Below are 22,495 nucleotides of genomic sequence, written 5' to 3'. Positions count from 1 at the left end.
TCTTTGTTCATATGCAACTGGTAATTGCCTATATATTTAATTAAATTGAGATTTAATAGCATTGGAATTAATTTTCATTTGCAGCATTTTTATATAGATATAGCATATTACTAATACATACAGCACTAATCTCAGAGGTCTGATACTTTCCAATGGAAAGAGAGGCAATTTGTGATTCCAGATAGGCTTTGCCATTTACAGGCTTTCCCAAATGAATTATAGGAACTGGGTTATGACTTCATAGGTAATACATATAATTTGTCATAGCAGTAATTTGGTCACAATGAGCCAGAGACAAGCGGTTGTGTGACAGACAAGTAAAATCAGTTATCCCCCCCAATTGTTCTATGTTCTATGCACTCTCAAGGCAATCAAATATTGATTATTAAGGAATTCTTAAATACACATTTCTCAATATTTAAAGGAAAAACAGATCCATGCAACATATAGAGCTGACAGATTCCCTTAAAAATTAGTTGTTTCATTAGAGACAAACCCTTTCAAAATGTGGCAAAAAGGGAAAGACTTTGAGAGGTGGTCCACTGACTTTACTTTGTTTTCTTCTCATGACAGTGGCACAACATGTTTAAAGATGACAGTTCACATTACAAGGTACAGTAAGCTTGGTATTTACAATGAGTACAGTATGTAACACTATTACATTTGATGGCTGCTGGTCATTCCCTGTGGTAAGGAACACTGAATGTTTTACAATACAACCATAACAGTGATTTAAACAAAACAACATAAACTCTAGGCTGGTCAACCATAGCTCCACAAATTCCCCAGGAGAGGATTACTGTCTAGACCAAGCCCTATCCCTAACAGTCATTCCTGAAGCAAGCCCTTCAGACAATCTTGTTAAGTCCATCCATTACAGGACTGAACTATCCAAGCAATATTAAAGGTTACAGAGCTGACAATTTCTGTCTATTCACTCATTACAATTATTCCCAGGATTACATATTGTACAATCCTTCCTATACCCAGCTTTATCTTAGCCTGTAAACTAAGCTACTTAAACCGACCTCAGAGCTGATGTCTCATCCCACCATGTCCTTGACAGGCCGTTCACCCGCACTAAACCCAATATGCTTGATTTTATTGCAGGTAAACAGCTTTAAAAGGAGGGGTTACTTACAGGTGTAGTACTTAAAGAGTTATGTCCCTTTATTCTTTTATTCCTATTGGGCTGCTGTGCGTAATAGAGGCAGGGATCGGGCCTGCCGAGCTCCCCTGTTGCCTCTATATTCCCTGAACGGCCCGCCCCCTGTGATGAATATGCAAATTGGTGAGAGCTTTGATCTCTAAACAGAGTGCCGGTGCTTCTGCTACGTTTACCCCCAGGGGCAGGCTCTCATGTCCTAATGATCTGAGAGGGAAGAAAGTTGCATATTCATTACAGGGCTAGCAGGGCAGGGAATATAGAGGGGGCAGGGAATATAGAGGAGGCAGGGGAGCCGGCAAGCCCTGCCTCCATTGCACACAGCAGCGCTATAGGAATAAAAGAATAAAGTGACCACATTTTTCAAGTACTACATCTATTAATGCAATTAACCTCCTTTTTTTTAAAGCTGTTTACCCGCACTATAACCAAGTATGTCAGTTTCTCTTTAAATAGCTCATACCCTTGTGCTAATAAGGACTTAGACTGACACTATCCCATGATCTGGAACCAACCATACTCCTGTTGCACAGAGAGTTGGGCAGTGTGTACATTTGCACACTCTCAGGTGTGGGTGATTGGAAGCAGATTCCGTGAAAGATAGTGACTTAGTTTTCAAGAGGACACATGGAGGCAAAACAAGACAAGTAACTGGTGTAATGCAGTGAAAAAGCTGTGAAAAAAGGCAGCCTCCCAAATTCGGATTGGAGAACATGCAAAAGCCAAAAGTAAATTCAGGCACGACCTGAACCTTCAAAGATTTGTGGAGTATGTTGCCCTGATGAGAAAAGTTCTGCAACACCATGCTACTACTGTATGCTGTGTAAGATGACTTTTACAAAATAAAGGCTTCACATTGAGTTTTTACCTGCAGATATGCACTGGAAATTCTTTTTTTTTTTTTTAAGGATTCTGACTGCGGTGTTGCCCTACAGCTGTCCGTATGTGGTGCCAAGTGGGAGAGCTGGGGGTCTTCTATTGTTTTGTAACATTGTAGAGATTTGTGCAATTTAGGCCTCGCACCAGGATTTGTGTCTCTGAGGCATGGATACATCGGGAAAATGTAAAAATGACATGTCGACATGTCCCTGCTCCAACAGGCTTGGGTTCCTTTCATTTCAGTGGCCTAAGTATAGTCATCCAGTGACTATGTTTGGATCATTTCCAGAGCATTTAAAAGTTTTAGCTCGGACTTAGAATTTTTTTTTAGTAAAAGACAAAAAATACATTGGAAAAATGACAGGCACAGGCATTGACATGAATTGAGCCTGAGCATGGATATTTTGGTATGTTTTTTTGACATTTTCCTGACATATCCATGTTTCAGAGACGAAAAGCCTGGTGTGAACTTAGCTTTAGTATGATCAGAAACCATCAGGTATATTGTGCAGCTCTAATGGGGAGATTCATTAAAACTAATGCAGAGGAAAAGTTGACCAGTTGGCCATAGCAACCAATCAGATTGCTTCTTTAGTTTTTTAGAGGCCTTTTAAAAAATTAAGGAAGTGATCTGATTGGTTGCTATGGGCAACTGGTCGACTTTTTCTTTGCACATAGGTTTCATGAATCTCCCCTAAATGTTTTGTTGTGAATATATATAAACAATCTCTTCAACTGTCACATTCTGCAAAAATTCATCTCTTTGATAGTTTGGAACATATGAATAACTAAACAAGTTTTTACATAAAGTCATGAAGTTTTCTAAACAGGGAGGGGTTTTTCATATATTGCTCCGGCTTCAAAGAAAATTAAAAAGTAGTATACTTACCTGATCGGCATGCTATTTAATCCATCTCATTAAAGGGGTTATCCAGGAAAAAACTTTTTTTATATATATATCAACTTGCTCCAGAAAGTTAAACAGATTTTTAAATTACTTCTATTAAAAAATCTTAATCCTTTCATTACTTATGAGCTTCTGAAGTTTAGATTGTTCTTTTCTGTCTAAGTAATCTCTGATGACACGTGTCTCGGAAACCGCCCAGTTTAGAAGAGGTTTGCTATGGGAATTTGCTTCTAAACTGGGTGTTTCCCGAGACACGTGTCATCAAAGATTACTTAGACAGAAAAGAACAACCTTAACTTTAGAAGCTCACAAGTACTGAAAGGATTAAGATTTTTTTTAATAGAAGTAATTTACAAATCTGTTTAACTTTCTGGAACCAGTTGATATATAAAAAAAAGTTTTTTTTCCTGGAATACCCCTTTAAGTGACTTCCTCCCCATACTTATTTGGCACTTAGGGTGACTGTTTATTTAATGTATTTGCAGTGACTAGTATAACTCTTTTAGGGATTCATACTGATGTCCATATTTTAATAGTGTTGTCATAGTGACATTGTTTGTCAAAACAAAACAAAACAAATAATCAAAGAAGCGGAGACAGAACATATATTTAGGTTAGATTTAGGTTAGCTTACTAGTTTTACTCAGTTAATGCATAACAGTTATACAATGATCAGCCATAACGTTAAAGAAGGCCTGTTTAGCCTGTGGAGCTCTTTGTTATTTAAATATTTTAATTGCATACAGTAAAAAATGAAATGTTTTTAGCAAGACAATGTCAGCACCCACCAATTGGGGAGTGCCGGCATTGCCTTTCTACAGTTATCTGGATCCATTCCGCCACTTCCCTTTATATCTATAATGATCTGTTTAACATGCATAGCCAGCTGGGAAAATGTGTCTTAAAGGGTATAAATATGAGGCATTGTGGATGTAAATCTCACAAGGGTAAGGCCCCTCTGAGCCTAACATAAATACCCCCTTGTGAGAAAAAAAAGTTACCACCAAGTTGGTTAGGGAAATTTTACTTGAAAAAGAGTCCTGGTAGCTGAAATTTCACAGCTTAATGAATAAAATACTGTAATGTTGTGGTTCATTTGACTACTATCCAGCATCTGGAACCTGACCTGCTTATAACAAACCCTGTTACATCCCTTTGGAGTAGTGCTGCTTTCCTGAGGAATATATTTATTGGATATGATAGGTCTATATAGGACTAAGTCTGGTTGTGTCTGCCCAGTCATATTTTGCCTGTTCTGAACTGATGTCCATAGCCGAATGTTCAATGCACAACTGGCATCAGAATTAAAGCCACAAGAGAAAAAAACTGGCCCCATAGTAAATGTAAGAGATATATTTTGTCATTAATTTCCCTCTGACATTTTTATACTTCATTGAAGGAAATACATTGGAAGGTTGGAAATATGTGAACCAGCCCTAACGATTCATAAAAGTATTTTAGGAGGGATACCTTTATTGGATAATAAAAAAAATTAAAAATTGCCAGCTTTCTGAGTACACAGGCCCCTTCCTCAGGCGAGATTACAAATTAACTTTTTACAAATTAAGGTGTGAAGTGTGTCCGTGTAATGGGTCATATATCTAGGTGTCAGGTTGACTCTTTGTGTCAAAAACTAGGATTTCCTCTCCCTGATACTTTAAAAATTGCCTTTCAGTATTCAGACCATTAAATCTGTCATACGGTGTCCTGGTCTTCATAAATGTTTGCCCACAAGGGTGTCCAGCTTTTTTCCTGTTGTGTGTCTGTGTAGATTCATTCTGCATTTCTGTTTGGGTTCACTGTGTTTATCGCATGCCACCATAGAGAATGCACATGAAAAGTAGTAGTCTTTTAGTAGTCCCATTATGTATTGGGAATGTGGACTTTGCTTGCTGGTAAGATGTGGGTAGGTGCCAATCTGTAATCTTGATGAGAGGCTTATACCTACTAGGAGATTTCTTAAAGGAGTTATCCAGATTGGTAAAAAGAGCCCCAAAAGAACAAACAAATCAATACTTATGTGGGCATTCACATGGTGATGCCTAATTCAAGCGCTGGCCGGTGCCCCAGTGACCAGACTTTCTTTACAAGTGACTGACATGTGACTATTGCCAGCAACCAGCGACCTCATCGATCATGTACCATACTCTTGGCATTAATGCTAAGTGATGAGAACAATGATGCCAGGAGTATAGCACATGATGGCGGAGACCACTGGTTTGTAGCTTATATGTAGGCTTTTTGTAAAGAAAGGCTATATGCTAACTAAAGTTTCAGTTATCGGACAGGTGAGTATTGTTTAATTTGATGATTTAATGTGTATGAGGCCGTTTGTTTTAAACCTGGATCACCCATTTAAGTTAGGTGGCTGTTTGTATGATAAGGATGTATATATTATGGCTAGAACTTGGTAGAGAAGAGGGTGAAGGCAGGGCTACAAAGAGAGAAAAAGTTTTATTAACAGCTGAGACAAGGACAATAAGAACACAAGGACCAATTTATGAACAAGCAAGAATAGAGCATTAGCAAATCACAAGCTTATTACAGCTTATAGAGAAGGTGTGGGTTGACATATAAAGAAGACAATAAAATATTTTATTGTAAAAATCAGATTCACAATAGGAGAAAGTTACACATTTCAGCCCAGATTTTTCTACTGATATGTTTCAGTGCAATATTGTCGAGCTATGACTTTGTATGTAATTCTAGAATAAATGAAAAACGATGTCAGCAGTAACTCTGTCTTCTGGAATCGTGTTTGAGTTAAGAAAATGCCATGTTGGTTCAACAACGACACAATTTTATAAATAATGAACGCTTGTAGAGCAACTCTGCTCATAATTGTGCAAAGTTATGTAAGATGTTGCGGCCATCAGGTTTATTCTTACTTCATTATGCAAATGGATAGACATGGGGATTTGAATCTATATTTGGTAAATATATTTTACTGTATAATGAATGGGTCATTAGTAACTATTATTACTGGATGATAGCACTTTGCACTCTTTTAGAACTTAAGTGATGTCTTGTCAACTTCTGACAACCCAAACAATAGGCATCTACAGAATTAATGACATTGTTCTATAATAGCGGCTCCCCTGACATTTCATGCAACAGTATTTTTCAGGTGTACATCGTTAAGAGGTTTCTATGAGATTTTTGGATATTACTTTAACACAAAGTCTTCGGAGAAGCTAGATTCTCTAGAGGATAATTCAGCATTGTGGAAGTTATCATTGCATTGAAAATTGATCATTTCCATAATTATGCTGGTTTAGCAAGGCTCATTGTCAAGTATGTTTAATCTAAGCTATTTACCAACTGATTTTCTGTCATTTTTTCTACACTTCTATAAGACAATTTTCAGACAGTAAAAAAGTAATGAGGGAGGCTGTTGCCGTCTTTTATTTGGTACTTACATCGCTTATACGTGACGTATGCAGACAAATACAATTTGAGTGGTAAAGTCACAGCGAATGGTTTATGTAATGGACATATAGTTAGAATCTCAAGAACAACTTTTAAGAATGTCTCCCACAGAAGTAATTTTGCATAGAGTTCAGTAAGTTTTAAGACCTATTGCGAGATAAGAAAGCTTCTGATGCTTTCTTCAAAAAAGAGGCCCACACTTGCCTGTGGGCTATGTATGGTATTGTAGCCCAGCTCCATTCTCTGGATTAATATGAGTTAAAGATAATCTGACAGCTGTTCACTCACAATAAACCCAGTATACTGGGCTATAGTGCATGTGAAGAGCTTTAAAATAAAGGGTAACACTTTTACGTATTTCCATAATATTGCATGTTTCAAGGTCCTTGCCATTGTACTCCAGCTCACATTGGAGGTGGAGAGCCAGCTTGCATAGCTCCCCTGCCTCATCAATATCACTCTGGGGCAAAATATTGATGAGGCAGGGCAGATGCGCAAGCTGGCTCCCTGCCTCAAATACGCAATGGGACGCAATGGCAAAGACATTTAGCAGAACTATGGAAACGCCAAATGTAAAAATATAAATTATACTTCATTTTAAAGCTCTTCACCCGCACCATAACCTAGTATACTGGGTTCAGTTCGGGTGAACTGCTCTCAGATTATCTTTAAAATGTTAGACAGAAACAGAGAGCCTATGAAAAAGAGTGTTATTGTTTCTGGAACAGAATTTATTTTTAATCTCATATACTGTAAAAAAATGTAAAAATCTACAAAGTATGCGTACATGTTAAGGTTGCTTTTGGAGAATCATTACTAAATGTAATAAAAGGCTTTTCAGAGTTGTAAAAAGACATCAGTGCATCAATTAGTGACATCCAGCCCAAAGCAGAAATCCAAACCAGCTCACACACCCTCATATTAAACCAGTCTTTTTAACCTCTTCCTGCACTACCACATCTCCGCATCTCAACGTACATGTACGTTATGGTAATGATCACTGAGCTGATGGCTTTATACCATCAGTCTAGGGCAATAAAAAGGTTCACATAGCTATCCAGTATAAGTCACTGTTAGGGAATACTTGTAGTATGCTCTAAGCGTCATTTTGCTATCACAGGTTGCAATTAGTGATGAGCGGCAGGGGCCATATTCATACCCGCAATATTTTGCAAATATATGGACGATTATTCATCCTATATTTGCGAAATTCGCATATTTGCTACAGTCGTTTTTTTTCCATTTTCCAAATTCGTAATGAAATTTGCATAGTGTGCATGCGCAATTATATATTTCACCTAAAAGAAGGGATAGATCAGTGTCCAGTCTGGAAGTGCCAATATTCGCATAAATTCGCATAAAGATTCACATAAAAAACTAATATTAGTCATCTATATATTCGTGAAATTGCGAAGTGCCGATATTGGCGTAAAAAATTTGCATTTCAAATATTCGTGTTCAACACTAATTGTAATGTAATGTCATTCAAATAGACAATACTAAATTGCAGCTAATAAAAAATCATTTGAAATCTATAGGGGGATTTCTATACAATTTTAGCCCAAATATGTACTTCAATCAAGTGAGGACAAGGACGGGGAATAGAGAAGAGAGAAGCCATGTTTAGATTAGGCTTTAAAGCCGCTCTGCATCGCCTTCTTAAAACTTCAACTAAATGGAAAATTACAATTTAATAAGTTAAGGAATCAGCAAAAGGCAAGACATAGGCAAGCTTCTGTTTTTTGCACTTTACACTATCTAACCGTGTTGTGAGTGCTACCATTTGATGATTACCCAAACTGCATTTTTTTTTCATTTCCCAAACTCATTTCTGTAGACTATAACTTGCCATCAAACCTAGAATGAGCAGTGGAGAGCCTATAATGGAAAGGGGGGTATACAAAGGTCAGAGATACAAAAAGCTTTAGAGTAAAAACTTTAGAATACAATTTGTGGGAGGAATTTTTGAAATAATCAATGAACAACATTTATGTGTAAGAAATTAATTTTAGTGCCAATGTGACGTATTAGGCCAGCAAGTGAAGTACACCAGAGACTGGGTGCTGGGGTCAGCATAACACATTGCCACTCTGGTTACAGCAGCGACCCGCCATTATTTGACATATTGTTGGGCCCCAGCACCAGGAAGTGGGACCCAGCAAGCACTTTACAAGGCTATGGGGACTGAGAAAGAAGTATAAGCTATTTTATTTTTATTTATTTTATTTTTTTGCAGCCTAAGCATGCTAGTGTAAAAAAATAAAAATAAAAAACTTTGTCAGAAAATGATAGCACCTAGAATGAGCAGAATGGTAAGCAGTGCATCTCACATTAAGAAGTACATTTTCTTTCTTTCTTTCTCTCTCTCTTTTTTTTTTTTAATCAAAAGAATCCTAGATATTGACACAAGTAAGAGAATAAACATTTTGTAATATATCTTTAGAAAAAGTTTGCCCTGTATATTTTATTGAGATCCAGTCCACCCTTTGAGTAAAAAAGTTGTAAAGGAGAACAAATCTCCTGCATATGATTTAGAAAAAAAAAACTTACATTATAGCTATACCAATATGTTTATATTCAGTACAACTGCAAACACTGCAATGTCCCAAAGAACACATCTTAATTTTTCAGATTTCAGGAAACAAAGTGAAATAGCTGAAACCAGTCCATGAGATGAACCTCATTTTGTTCACAACCTCTAAATGCCTCAGAGCTGGAATTAATTGGCTTTTTGTTTTGTCAAGGCAAGAATGTATCAGTTCAACGCACAAATGCATTTCCATTGTAATGGCAAAAACAAACAGCAGGGATTAAAAATAAAAAAAATAAGAACAATAAACAGAATCTCTGCCCTTTTGAGCATTGTAGGTTAGATGAATTAATTCTTGTATAAATGCAGTCAGCTGAAAGAGGACCTGTCCACTGAAAAATATGGGTGCAAATGAGATACATAAATAGATGGAACTAGTCATCGTGACTCTAAGAAGACTGTTTTTTTCTCCGTAGTCTTATCCAGTGCTAATATACAACTGTTAGGCAAATGAGGCTCAGAGAGCATTCTCCAGCATGGCAAGATCCCAGGTAATGTCAGCCCATATCCTCTTTACTACAATTCACTGGCTCACGTGCATCCATCTACCCCAGCCACTAGATAAAGAGGACATATACTGGCCTTACTGGGGCTTTTGGTGAGCTGGGGAACAACCACAGGGCTTTTGAGCCTAAATTGCACAATAACAAAAATGCTTGTACCCGGAACTGGAAAAAAAAAAAAAATAAATACATGAAACCATGAAGAAGAAAAAAAAGAATAAGCTATACCCAAAATCCTGATCACTAGCCCTATCAAGCCTTGTGTTTTTTTGCACTCATGCTTTTTTGCTGACAGATCTGCTTTATGGTAGCTTCAGGTAGGGGTGTGGACACCAGAGAACCCCTGTTCAAAAAAGGTGTCTTTATAAGTCATAGTATGCTAAGTAACTCTCCTCCAAAAGGAAAACAACTTTCTCCGATATCACTAGTTACAGTTTGCTTTATTGCCCTAATAGCTTTCCAGGATGACGCAGCTCTAGAAGCAAACAGAGCTGACAGATTTCGACAGAGGTTAGACACTTTTTAAACCACTTAATGACCAAGGACGTAAATTTACATCCTGGTGCTGCGGTACTTAGAGCACGAGGATCTATATTTACGTCCTATACATGACTGCGAGTATCGGAGCAATGCTCGGATCATGCGTGGCTGGACCCGCCGGATATGGCCGAAATCCGCAATCGCGCAGATGTCTGCATTAATCCCTCAGATGCCGTGATCAATACAGATCACGGCATCTGTGGGAGTTCAGAAATATGGATGATAGGATCGCCAGGCGCGCTGCCGCTGCGATCCGATCATCCAGAACAGCGCGCTGGGGTCCCCTCACCTGCCTCTGACACCTTCCATGGGTCTTCTGCTCTGGTCTCAGATCGGGCAGACCAGAGCAGAAGATGACCAATAACACTGATCAGTGCTATGCCCTATGTATAGCACTGAACAGTATTAGCAATCAAAGGATGGCTATAAATCATCCCCTATGGGGACTATTAAAGTGTAAAAATTAAAGTAAAAAAAGTTTAAAAAAAGTTTAAAAAAAAATAGTAAAAAAAAATTCTCTCCTTCAATGAAAATGTAAAATGTCCTTTTTCCCATTTTACCCCCATAAAGTGTAAAAAAAAGATAATTAATACACATATTTGGCATTACTGCGTGTGGAAATGTCCGAGCTATTAAAATATGATGTTATTGATCCTGTACGGTGAACGGCGTGAACGTAAAAAAAATGTGCTGCTTTTTTTGTCACATTTTATTTGAAAAAAATAATAAAAAAATTTATAAAAGTTTTATATACACAAATGTGGTCTCAATAAAAATTACAGATCATGGCGCAAAAAATGAGCTCTAATACCGCTGCTTATACAGAAAAATGAGTTATAAAAAGTTATATTTTGTCAAAATAGAAGGATTTTAAACATACTAATTTGGTTAAAAAGTTTGCGATTTTTTTCACAATAATAGAAAAGTATGCGATCATGGTATCATTTTAATGGCATAAATCCATAACTCTTTATATTTCCATCTACAGACCCATATAAGGGCTTGATTTTTGTGTGACCAATTGTACTTTGTAATGAAACCTCTCATTTTACCATAAAATGTACGGCGCACACAAAAAATATTTTTTTTTAGGGAAAGAATTTAAATGAAAACCACAACTTTGCACAGTTTGGAGGGTTTTGTTTTCACACTGTACACTTTATGGTAAAAATGACATGTGTTCTTTATTCTGTGGGTCAATACAATTAAAATAATACCCATGGCTAGATATTTTAATATTTTTGTACCGCTTAAAAAAAAACTAATGGCTAATTTTTTGTGCCATCCTCTGTACTTTTTATTGATACCACATTTGCATATATAAAACTTTTAGATAATTTTTTATAATTTTTTTGGGAATAAAATGTGACAAAAAAAGCAGCATTTTTGGACTTTTTTTATTTTTTTATGTTTACGCCATTCACCGTATGGGATCATTAACATTATATTTTGATAGTTTGGACATTTACGCATGCGGCAATACCAAATATGTTTCTAAAAAAATAAATTACGTATTTGGGGGAAAAATGGGAAAAACTGACAATTTTAATTTTTATTTGGGGAGGGGATTTTTCACTTTATTTTACTTTTTATTTTTAAATTTTGCAACTTTTTTTTAACACTTTTTATGTCCCCATAGGGGACTATCTATAGCAATCATTTGAATGCTAATACTGTTCAGTGCTATGCATGGGACATGGCAGCGATCAGTATTATTGGTGATCTTCTGCTCTGGTCTGCTCAATCTCAGATCAGAGCAGAAGACCCCAGGAGACGGCCGGAGCCAGGTGGGGGGACTTGGAGGGGACCGCCATGCTGGATGATCGGATCACCGCAGCAGTGCTGCAGGCGATCCGATCATCCATTCAAAGTACCGCACTGCCGCAGATGTCGTGATCTGTATTGATTATGGCATCTGAGGGGTTAATGGCAGACAACCGCGCGATCAAAGCACCATTCCGATACTCGCGGTCATACACAGGACGTAAATGTACCGCCAAACCAGGACGTACATTTACGTCCATGTTCGTTAAGGGGTTAAGGTCCAAATGGGCTTAGTCCTTAAGGTGTTAATATGAATGGTATATCCACTAAAAGGAAAATGTATAAAAGTTACTCATAGGATTGTTAGACAAACCAGCCATTCCTTATCTGATCTGTAGTTGATGCTGCAGCATAGGGGTTTGTTTAAACAAATCATTGATAGGCTTAATGGACATTCTCACTGGCCTGCTGTACACTGGATCTTATTGAAAGTCCACCTTCAGAGTCTTTGCCGGTTGTGCTTAATACCATTGTAGGCATTGATGCCACCACCAGTTGGTCACAATAATTATGGATTTATGCACTGTGTTTGAAATGAAACATGCATAAAGTACATTATTCTGAAGTTAAGAGCCCCATCCCCCATCAGAGTTCCTATACAGCTAGAAAACATTACAATGTGTCTCATTTTAGTAAACAATTTCAACTATGTGTAAGTTACTAACAAATAGACCAAATACCCTGTAGCAGTGAGCAGGAATCAGCAAAATCCTGTTTACAATATTTGGCAGCCACAAAATGTCCATTAATTTTATTTCCCTTATTCGGTGTAATGAAAAGAAAAATCAAGACAGAGGGAGCTGGTTTTCACATTAAGGAGTTTTTCTTAAATGCTGTTGTGTGGGTCTCTACTAAGCTTGATGTACATTAGAGATGAGCAAATTTTTAAAAAATTCCATTTGGCCGATTTGCCAAATTTTCCGAAAAAATTGGGTTTGGTTCGAATTTATTTGTGGCAAATCTGTATTAAAAATGGCTATTTCTGGCCTTCAGAGAGCCTCAGTAAGGGTTTAGAACACTTTGCCTTGCTGTAACACGCATAGGGTGTGTGCTGGGTTAGTGAAACAATATTGTTATTCAGTATGACATGCAGATTAGAGGCATCGCTATTAGAATCACTGTCGCAGAGCGGCACAATGACAAAACCTGGAGGTGGCAGCAGCATGAGGAGACCATATAGTGCCTGAATGACACAGCATGGAGGTGTTGGCAGCATGAGGGGACCATATAGTGGCTGAATGACACAGAGTGGAGGTGGCAGCTGCATGAAGAGACCATATAGTGGCTGAATGACACAGCCTGGAGTTGGCAACAGCCTTACGAGACCATAGGGCATCACAATTGAAAAGATTAAAGATATTTTGTAACATTTAAATTGAATATTTCAAATAGATAAACATAAAAAGTTTAATTTAATGTGCTAGCAGCATGAGGAGACCACATGGCGATACAGTGGCAAAGCCTGGAGGTGGCGGAAGCATGAGGAGACCATAAAGTTGTAGAATGAAACAGCCTGGAGGTAGCAGCAGCATGAGGAGAACATATTGTGGCAGAATGAGGCAGCATGGATCTGGCATCAGCATGAGGAGAACATATGGTGGCAGTATGAGACAGCCTGGAGGTGGCATCAGCAGCATCAGGAGTCCTGGCATGGCATCAGATGTGTGGAATTAGGCAGGTGGCAGGATTAGAATAGTAGCTGAAGCAGGTAGGCAAACGAAAATGGTCTCTTTTGTAAAAGTGTTAGTGTGCACAAGTAAGTATTGAGGATATGCATTACGTAAAACTTAACTTTTAATAATATTCTTAGGATAAAATATGTGTACCCAAATTATTTTTTTTTAAATCAAACAAAAGGAAAAGTGTGCAAAAAAGACCATGTGCCACCTACCCCACCAAATATTGATGTGATGCAAAGACCTCTAAAAGGTGGAAGGGAACAACGCATGGGAAAAATTTCTCCTGTAAGGCCCTACTCTAGCATTATTAATTCCCTTCTTGGCAAGTGTTATTCACCCTAAAAAGGGTGGCCCCACATAGGAAACTCTCCCTATTTCCACCTTAAAACCCTGTGAAATGGCAGTGTTTGTAGGTGGAAATAAGGAGAGGTTCCTGTGTGCGGCCGCCCTTTTTAGGGTGAGTAACACTTTCCAAGAAGAGAATGAATAATGCGAGATTAGGGCCTTACCCCCACCGGTTACAATGGATCATACGTTGTTCCCTTCCACCTTTTAGAGGTCTTTGAATCACGTCAATACTTGGTGGTGTAGGTGGCACATGGTGTATTTTGCACACTTTTCCTTTTGTTCAATAAAAAAAATGTGGGTGCTGTGATGACAGATGCGGTTTCAGTACAGAGGCACGGAAACAGGACTTTTCAAATCAAAGTTCAGTGTTTTATTCACACTTGGCAAACAGTCTTAAATGCAGATCAAAGGAAAAAGTAGCAAAAGTCAACCGGCATTCCTTAGGTGTTTGTTCACACCTGAGTCCATGCCATGCGGGCACTCCACAAGGAAGATCTAAGAACTCAGCTTTCTCGCAGTGTGAGGTGCAAAATGCAAATCCCCCTCAGCTGGTGGAGCATCTTGCCTTTAAGGCCAACAAAAGGCAGCCTGGATTGTGGGGAATGGCCCCCCACCCAACACTTGACCATTCCCAGTAAGTGCTGTCCCGGATTGGCTTTCCAGGTATACTACAGCAACAGTGTCAGTCTGCATCGCAGCACAGACACTGAACAATTATTGTCTCTTACTTCACCAAGGCCGGGAGCCTTGGTGACACATACTGACCATCAACCACAATGCCCTTCCCCTTCTCACAGTACATATATTTTATCCTAAGAAAAGTTACGTTTTAGCTAATGAATATTCTCAATACTTGTGGTCTAATGCAGAAAAATGTCAGTAACTGGGGAGCAGCACCTTAAATATGTTTTGCACTATCCATATTTGTGAAGTGTTGGTGTGGCCCTATGGTCAATCTACTCTGATGCATCAGGCATTGGTGGGTGGAAATCCTGGCTGATTCATGCACGATTCATCTTCACAAAGGTCAGTTTGTCCACATTATTCATGGACAGACGAGTTCTCCCTGGGGTTACTATGGCCCCCGTCGCACTAAACACCCACTCTGATGGCACACTACTGGCCAAGCAGGACAACTTTTCCAGGGAAAACTCAGCTAGTTGCAGCTACAAATCAAGTTTGGCTGCCCAGAAGTCCAGCGGATCCTCAAGGTGTGTTGGCATGGTCATGTCAAGGTATGCCATCACCTTTAGGTCCGGCTCCAGGTCTACCTTCTGCTGATGAGTTGCTTCACTATGCGGGTGAAGAAAGCTACTCATCAACGACTGTAGACTCACAAGCCATCAGTTCTCTGAAAGGTGCAGACTCCCTCACTTGAAAAGGGAGGGTCTGCAGCACCAGCAACTTGGACAGGAGCACATTCAGCTTCTGTGCCGTTGGATGAGTGAGTGCATACTGTTGACTCTTGGACATGGCTTAGCCAACTGATTGCTGGAGGAATGGCTGACTAAAAGTAGGAGGAGCAGGAGCATCTGGAGAGACAGAAGATGGGTATGACACACAGCTCCCTTCAGCTGAGGTGGTGGAGTCTTGGCTGGCTGAAACCGGGAGTGGTGTACCACTGGGTTATGCAGCAGGCTGGACTACCACATCGGAGCCACGGTTCTTCCAGACCGCTTTATGGTGATACTGCATATGTTGAAGCAGGGCCGTGGTGCATTGGGACTCTGGCCACTCTTAATCTTCTGCTGACATATCTTGCATGTGTCCAGGTAAACATCCTCCGGATGCGTGATGAAAACCTGCCACACCACCGAGTAGCTGATTTTCCCACCAACAGTCTGCACTGATTGGCTGTTACTGCCACCGACTTCAGGAACCCCTGTTCCACTACCTCCCTAGAAGGTAGGCTGTTGTGAAGGTAGGCTGGAAGGTAGTCTACCGCACTAAATGGAGTTTAATGAAGCAATTCGCGAGATCGACCCGCGGCTATATTCGCATTCTTTGCCAATCAAATTTTTCCTGAAATTCGTAACAAATTCGGATTTGTCAGATTCGATTTGCTGATCCCTAATGTACATGTTACAAGATGGATGTGCTAGTAATTCACATTAAAGCTTAAGGCAAAGTGTTAAATTCCAGGTCTGTACAAGTTGTATAGAACTGTAATACATTACCCATAGCAGTCCCCTTTCTCATACTGTACTTGTGTCTCTGATCTCATACAGAGGCATACTGCATTTTTTTTTCCATTCAAATGGAATTGAAGAGAAAAACGTTTTGCCATGTTCTAGAAGATGCCAAAGCATAGAGATTTGTCCCTGTCTTTTGCCAAGAGACAGCAGTTTTTTGTTTGTTTTTTTTTTTGCTATTTTCAAGTACCAAGACAGTCAAACAGTAGTGTTTTCCCCTGTTATTTAGTTCAAAGAAAAAACATTTGGTAATACACCGGTATTATTTAACAGTGTTATCTGAGGGGAAAAATACAACCATATTAAGATACTCAAATCAGCTGTTGTCTTTTTGATAGAAAAAAAAATATGTATGTGAATACAAGTTTTCCAGACATATTGTTTCTCTATAATAGAGATTTATATATGGGGAACATATATCGGAACAAGAAGTACCTATAATTTCATAATACATAACCGCAGCGACATTACATGCCATTGGAGAGATTTCTTGCACAAAACTCCTCTTTGTACATGACACTTTAGTAGGATTTGACATACACTGCTCAAAAAAATAAAGGGAACACTAATATAACACATCCTAGATCTGAATGAATGAACTAATCGTATGAAATACTTTCCTCTTTACATAGTTGAATGTGCTGACAACAAAATCACAAAAAAAAAAAAATATCATTGGAAATCAAATTAACAACCCATGGAGGTCTGGATATGGAGTCACACTCAAATTCAAAGTAGAAAACCACACTACAGGCTGATCCAACTTTGATGTAATGTCCTTAAAACAAGTCAAAATGAGGTTCAGTAGTGTGTGTGTGGCCTCCATGTGCCCGCATGACCTCCCTACGCCTGGGCATGCTCCTGATGAGGTGGCAGATGGTCTCCTGAGGGATGTCCTCCCAGACCTTGACTAAAGCACCCGCCAACTCCTGGATAGCCTGTGGTGCAACTTGGCGTTGGTGGATGGAGCGGGACATGATGTCCCAGATGTGCTCAATCAGATTCAGGTCTGGGGAATGGGCAGGCCAGTCCATAGCATCAATGCCTTCCTCTTGCAGGAACTGCTGACACACTCCAGCCACATGAGGTCTAGCATTGTCTTGCATTAGGAGGAACCCAGGGTCAACCGCACCAGCATTTGGTCTCACAAGGGGTCTGAGGATCTCATCTCAGTACATAATGGCAGTCAGGCTACCTCTGGCAAGCACATGGAGGGCTGTGCGCCCCCCCAAAGAAATGCCCTCCCACACCATTACTGACCCACCATTAAACCGGTCATGCTGGAGGATGTTGCAGGCAGCAAAACATTCTCCACGGCATCTCCAGACTCATCTGACACGTGCTCAGTGGGAACATGTTTTCATCTATGAAGAGCACAGGGCGCCAGTGGCGAATTTGACAATCCTGGTGTTCTCTGGCAAATGCCAAATGTCCTGCACGATGCTGGGCTGTAAGCACAACCCCCACCTGTGGACGTCAGGCCCTCATACCACCCGTATGGAGTCTGTTTCTGACCATTTGAGCGGACACATGCACATTTGTGGCCTGCTAGAGTTAATTTTGCAGGGCTCTGGCAGTGCTTCTCCTTCTCCTTCTTGCACAAAGGTGGAGGTAGAGGTCCTGCTGCTGGGTTGTTGCACTCCTACGGCCTCCTCATCATCTCCTGGTAGCGCCTTCATGCTCTGGACACTATGCTGACAGAGACAGCAAACTTTCTTGCCATAGCTCGCATTGATGTGCCAACCTGGATGAGCTGCACTACCTGAGTCACTTGTGCGGATTGTCGACTCTGTCTCATGCTACCACTAGAGTGAAAGCACTGCCAGCATTCAAAAGTGACAAAACATCAGCCAGGAAGCATAGGAACCGAGAAGTGGTCTGTCGTCACCACCTGCAGAGCCACTCCTTTATTGGGGGTGTCCTGCTAATTGCCTATAATTTGCACAACAGCATGTGAAATTGATTGACAATCGTTGCTTCCTGAGTGGACAGTGTGATTTCACAGAAGTGTGATTAACTTGGAGTTACATTGTGTTGTTTAAGTGTTCCCTTTATTTTTTGAGCAGTGTAGTTAAGTTAAAAAAAATAATCCCAGTTCTGGCTCTCAAATATACGTTCAAAAACATCTCTTTCTTAGAATATAATTTATTTATAATATTTCTAGTAACAGATTTATGGTCCGGTAAATAATTGTGTCATTTTCAGCCTTGTTCCTTTTTTGATCCAAAGAGAATTTAGTCATCTAGGATGAAATATACTATATACTATCCATTATTATTGAATAGGATCATAGTTATTTGTGTACAAGGAAAGGTATATGGTATACAAGTAATTGCTAGAAGGTGGTAGACACAGTCAGTTATAAATAGGAATGTCATCTCAGTAGCTTTCACCAATATTTATTTGTTTTTTCTTTACTTGGATTAATCTAGATGTAGCCCTAACATGTACTGCAAGTAATTGCTGCACTTTGAGGGAAGTCACACATTTCATAGAAAGTAGCAGGGAAAGCCAAACTATAGTAAATGAACAAGGCGTGGGTAATTGAGATACCAAAGTGCAGAGTGAATGGTGGAATGAGAAGATCAGATATGTCATCTATTAAGATAAACATTGAGACAACCCAAAGTAAAAGAATTGTGTCTTACAGCCTGTTCACCTCTGTCTGTTCATGCATTATAGTAAATTATATCATTTGGGGATCATTGGTGTCTGCCATAAGATGGATCCAGCACCATCATTGTTTTTTCTTGTTCTTGTTGAAGAGCAGTAATGTTACTAATTTTACTAGTCTCTCCATTTAGGTGGTTTTACAGGCTCATGTAGATAGATAGATAGATAGATAGCAGGGGTGTAACTAGAGTTGCATGAACCCCATGGCAAATTCTGGACCTACCAACTAATGCTGTCTAGATGAGTTACATTATTATACTGAAAAAGGTTTGGAGTGGCATAAAAAAAACTGTGTTGCAAGGTTTTAACACCTGGTTTTGGAGAGTTTCTTCTCTGCAGATTTTCTCAAGCTTTGTCTGGTTGGATGGAGACCATTGGAGTATAGCCATTTTTAGGTCTCTCCAGAAATGTTTGATAAGGTTGAAGTCAGGGCTCTGGCTGGGCATTTCATAAACATTCAAGGAGTTGTCCCTAAGCCACTCCTGTGTTTACTTAGCTGTGTGCTAAGGTCATTGTCTTGTTTGTTGGGGAACCTTTTGCCCAGTCTGAGGTCCAGAGCACCAGATCAAGTTTATTATCTCCGTACTTTGCTACATTCAGCTTTCCCTCAACCCTGACCTGTCTCCATGTCCCATCTGCTGAAAAACTACCTACACCTATTCAATAGTAGAGAGACAAACTCGGCACAGCTCGCCTAGTTATTAGCACCTGTCATCCACTGCCTCTGCTGGCTCAACCACGTCTGACGGTGCTCACTGGTAATAGCAAAGTCCAATGCAAATATTCAATTGAAAAGAGAAAAGAAAACCAGGGCAACTCACCAAGTACGTAAACTTCAAGCTTCTTTATTAAACCATGAAGGGTATAAACAGTGCAAGACATGGGTGGACAGAACACAGGGGGACGTTCGTTCGGGGCTGTGGTGCCGTTTCGCAAGATATGCTTCAACTGGCCCACCGGTTGAAGTTTACGTACTTGGTGAGTTGCCCTGGTTTTCTTTTCTCTTTTCAATTGACTACCTACACCTATGCTGCCACCACCATGCTTCACTGTAGGGATGGTATTGGGCAGGTGATGACCAGTTTTTTGTTTCCTCCAGACATGACGCTTAGAATTGAGGCCAAAGAGTTCAATGGGGGTTTCATCAGACCAGAGAATCTTGTTTCACCATCTTAGAGGCCGTTTGGTGCTTTTTTTAAACTCCAGATAGGCTCTCATGTGTCTTTTACTGAGAAGAGGCTTTATTTTGACCACTCTACCATATAACCCAGTTTCGTGCAGGGCTGCAGTGATACTTGACCTTCTGGAAGTTTTTCCCATTTGCACACTCTTATTGACTGGTGTATGTATGATGGATGTATTATAGATGTGTGTACACAAGATAGATGTGTGTATGCGTGACAGATGGGTGTATGATAGATGTGTAATAGATGCGAGTATGCATGACAGATGTATGTATGCATGATAGATGTGTGTATGATAGATGTATGAACGATAGATGTATGAACGATAGATGTGAGTATGTATGATAGATGTTTGAATGATAGATGTGTGTATGTATAATAGATGTATGAATGATATATGTGTGTATGTATAATAGATGTATGAATGATATATGTGTGTATGTAAAATAGATGTGTGTATGATAGATGATTGTACGATAGATGTGTGTATGTATGATAGATGTGTGTCCGATAGATGTGTGTATGTATGATTGATGTATAATCTATCATACATACACATCTATCATACATACACACATTTATCATACACACATTATTCATAAATATGCACATCTATCATACATTCACACATTTATCATTCATATATCATACATACACACATATTATTCATACACATATCTATCATATATACACACATATATCTTACATGCACACATTTATCATACATACATCATACAAGCACACACATCATTCATACACACATCTAACATATATACACATATATACACACATCATACCTACACACACTCACACATCTATTATAAATAAATCTATCATACATCTACACAGGCATTACTGTGACACAGGCATTAGTGGTTAGCAAGTGTTTCCCTCCCAAGTTACCTCTAGCTGTTGCAAAACTACAACTCCCAGCATGCCAGAACAGCCTTTGGCTGTTGAGGCATGCTTAGAGTTGCAGTTTGGAACAACTTGAGCCACTCTGGTTGAAAAACAATGGGCTAAGCAGTCCCTGTATACCTTCATATGTATGGACATGTATATAGCACACACTTGCTCTAGTAACACTCCCCCAAAACCACTTACCTCCTCGAAATCTGCATCAGATTCCGAGGATGTAGGGGCTGGAGACAGCTGACAACACAATGCTGAATGCCATGGCCAGGCTGGAATTACGTGTAGGAGTGGAGGAGGCAGCTTCTTCTTTGCACTGGGTTGGGATGTAGAGTGGTCGCAGGCAGGGACATGTCAGGGGCTTGAAGCAGACGTGTGTTCCTGTGCAGGGCCCGTCTGCTGCCAGAAGCCCCTAGCCTCTCCCCCTGGCCCTGCTCTGAATTTTGAAAGGGCCAGGCCTAAAAGTAAATTAAAAAAAATGTACTGGTAGCACCAGGCTCTCTCAGGTCAGAGGCCTGCTGACAGTGCCTGTGTGCCCACTGTGTCAGTATGACTTGCTGCTGCAAAAAATAATGTAGTGGCAATTGCGACCTGGCTATGAGGCTGAGAAAATTGAAAGCTATGCAACAAACGCCTTCATGGTTTGTGAGGTATATGGGTACCCTAGGTACATCGCTTGCACCAAGCACTGAGCCTGTGCCTGTCAGAACTATAGCAGGGAAACATGTGGTGGCTGAGTAGTAACTAGAAGGTGGCAAGGCCTCACATTGCTGGTCCACAGAGACCAAAGAAAATTTGCAGAAGATCCTCAGTGCATTACTTCATGGGGAGAGCTGCGACTGAAGCTCCTGTCTGCCTGGTATCTGGCAGCAACTTTAGGAGCACATTCCCACAAGGGAAATGTAAGCAGACAGTGATGGGGCAGAAGTGTCTAGCTCATATTTACCCCCCCCCCTTTGCTAGCTACACTTCTAGACAGGGCCATTTGGTTCCTGACTGAGGCCCCCTCTCTGCCTGGTCCCATAGCAAGTGCACAGTGTTCCTCTATAGTAGCTAAGCCACTAATACATTCTTTACGCTAAACAATGTGTGGTGGAAAGTACATATGTGAACCTGGATAAATCCTATTGTACATTTTTATATAGGATGCTGGTAGTACCCATAAGATCAGAATTATGAGAATATTTATTATACGGAATCTAGTACCTGCTCATGATAGATACATGTCTCTAAGAGGTTAAAGAAGATATTTAACCAAGATAATCAAAGCTGGCTGATCTGCCGATCCAATCTGATGATCCCTAAGGACTGGCTTACACTGTCCTTACAGAAGAAAACCTCAATTGCTGCAAGGAAAATGTAACTTTTAAAGAATAGACATGCTCTGATCTGCCAAAACAGGAGCTGCATTCACAGTTCAAGCACATCGAGGACATTTATCATTGGTTGTACACCCTTTTTCTTATTTATTTTAGGCACAAAATTATGTGCAGCTGCCGTGGATGCATTTTTTCTGTGTGCTCTTTTGGGTGTAGCATTTCCTAAACAATTTCTTATGTGCGGGGATTGTTTTTTTTGCACACAACTTTTGCGCAAAGTCTACTTTTTTTGTGCAAGCCCACACCACCTCACCTATTAGGACACGTACAAATGTGTCCGATGCCAGAGCA

The 22,495-nt window shown here is 39.8% G+C and overlaps 1 protein-coding gene across 2 annotated transcripts in view; it reads left to right on the top strand.

Annotated features, from left to right (window-relative positions):
• GRID2 (glutamate ionotropic receptor delta type subunit 2) overlaps window positions 1–22,495 on the top strand; it is a 1,137,650-nt gene that overhangs the window by 3,913 nt on the left and 1,111,242 nt on the right. The window lies entirely within an intron of this gene.

This window comes from Hyla sarda, chromosome 1 (genome assembly GCF_029499605.1).
Source record: "Hyla sarda isolate aHylSar1 chromosome 1, aHylSar1.hap1, whole genome shotgun sequence".
NCBI lineage: Eukaryota > Metazoa > Chordata > Amphibia > Anura > Hylidae > Hyla > Hyla sarda.
This window is presented reverse-complemented; position numbering and strand designations above follow the sequence as displayed.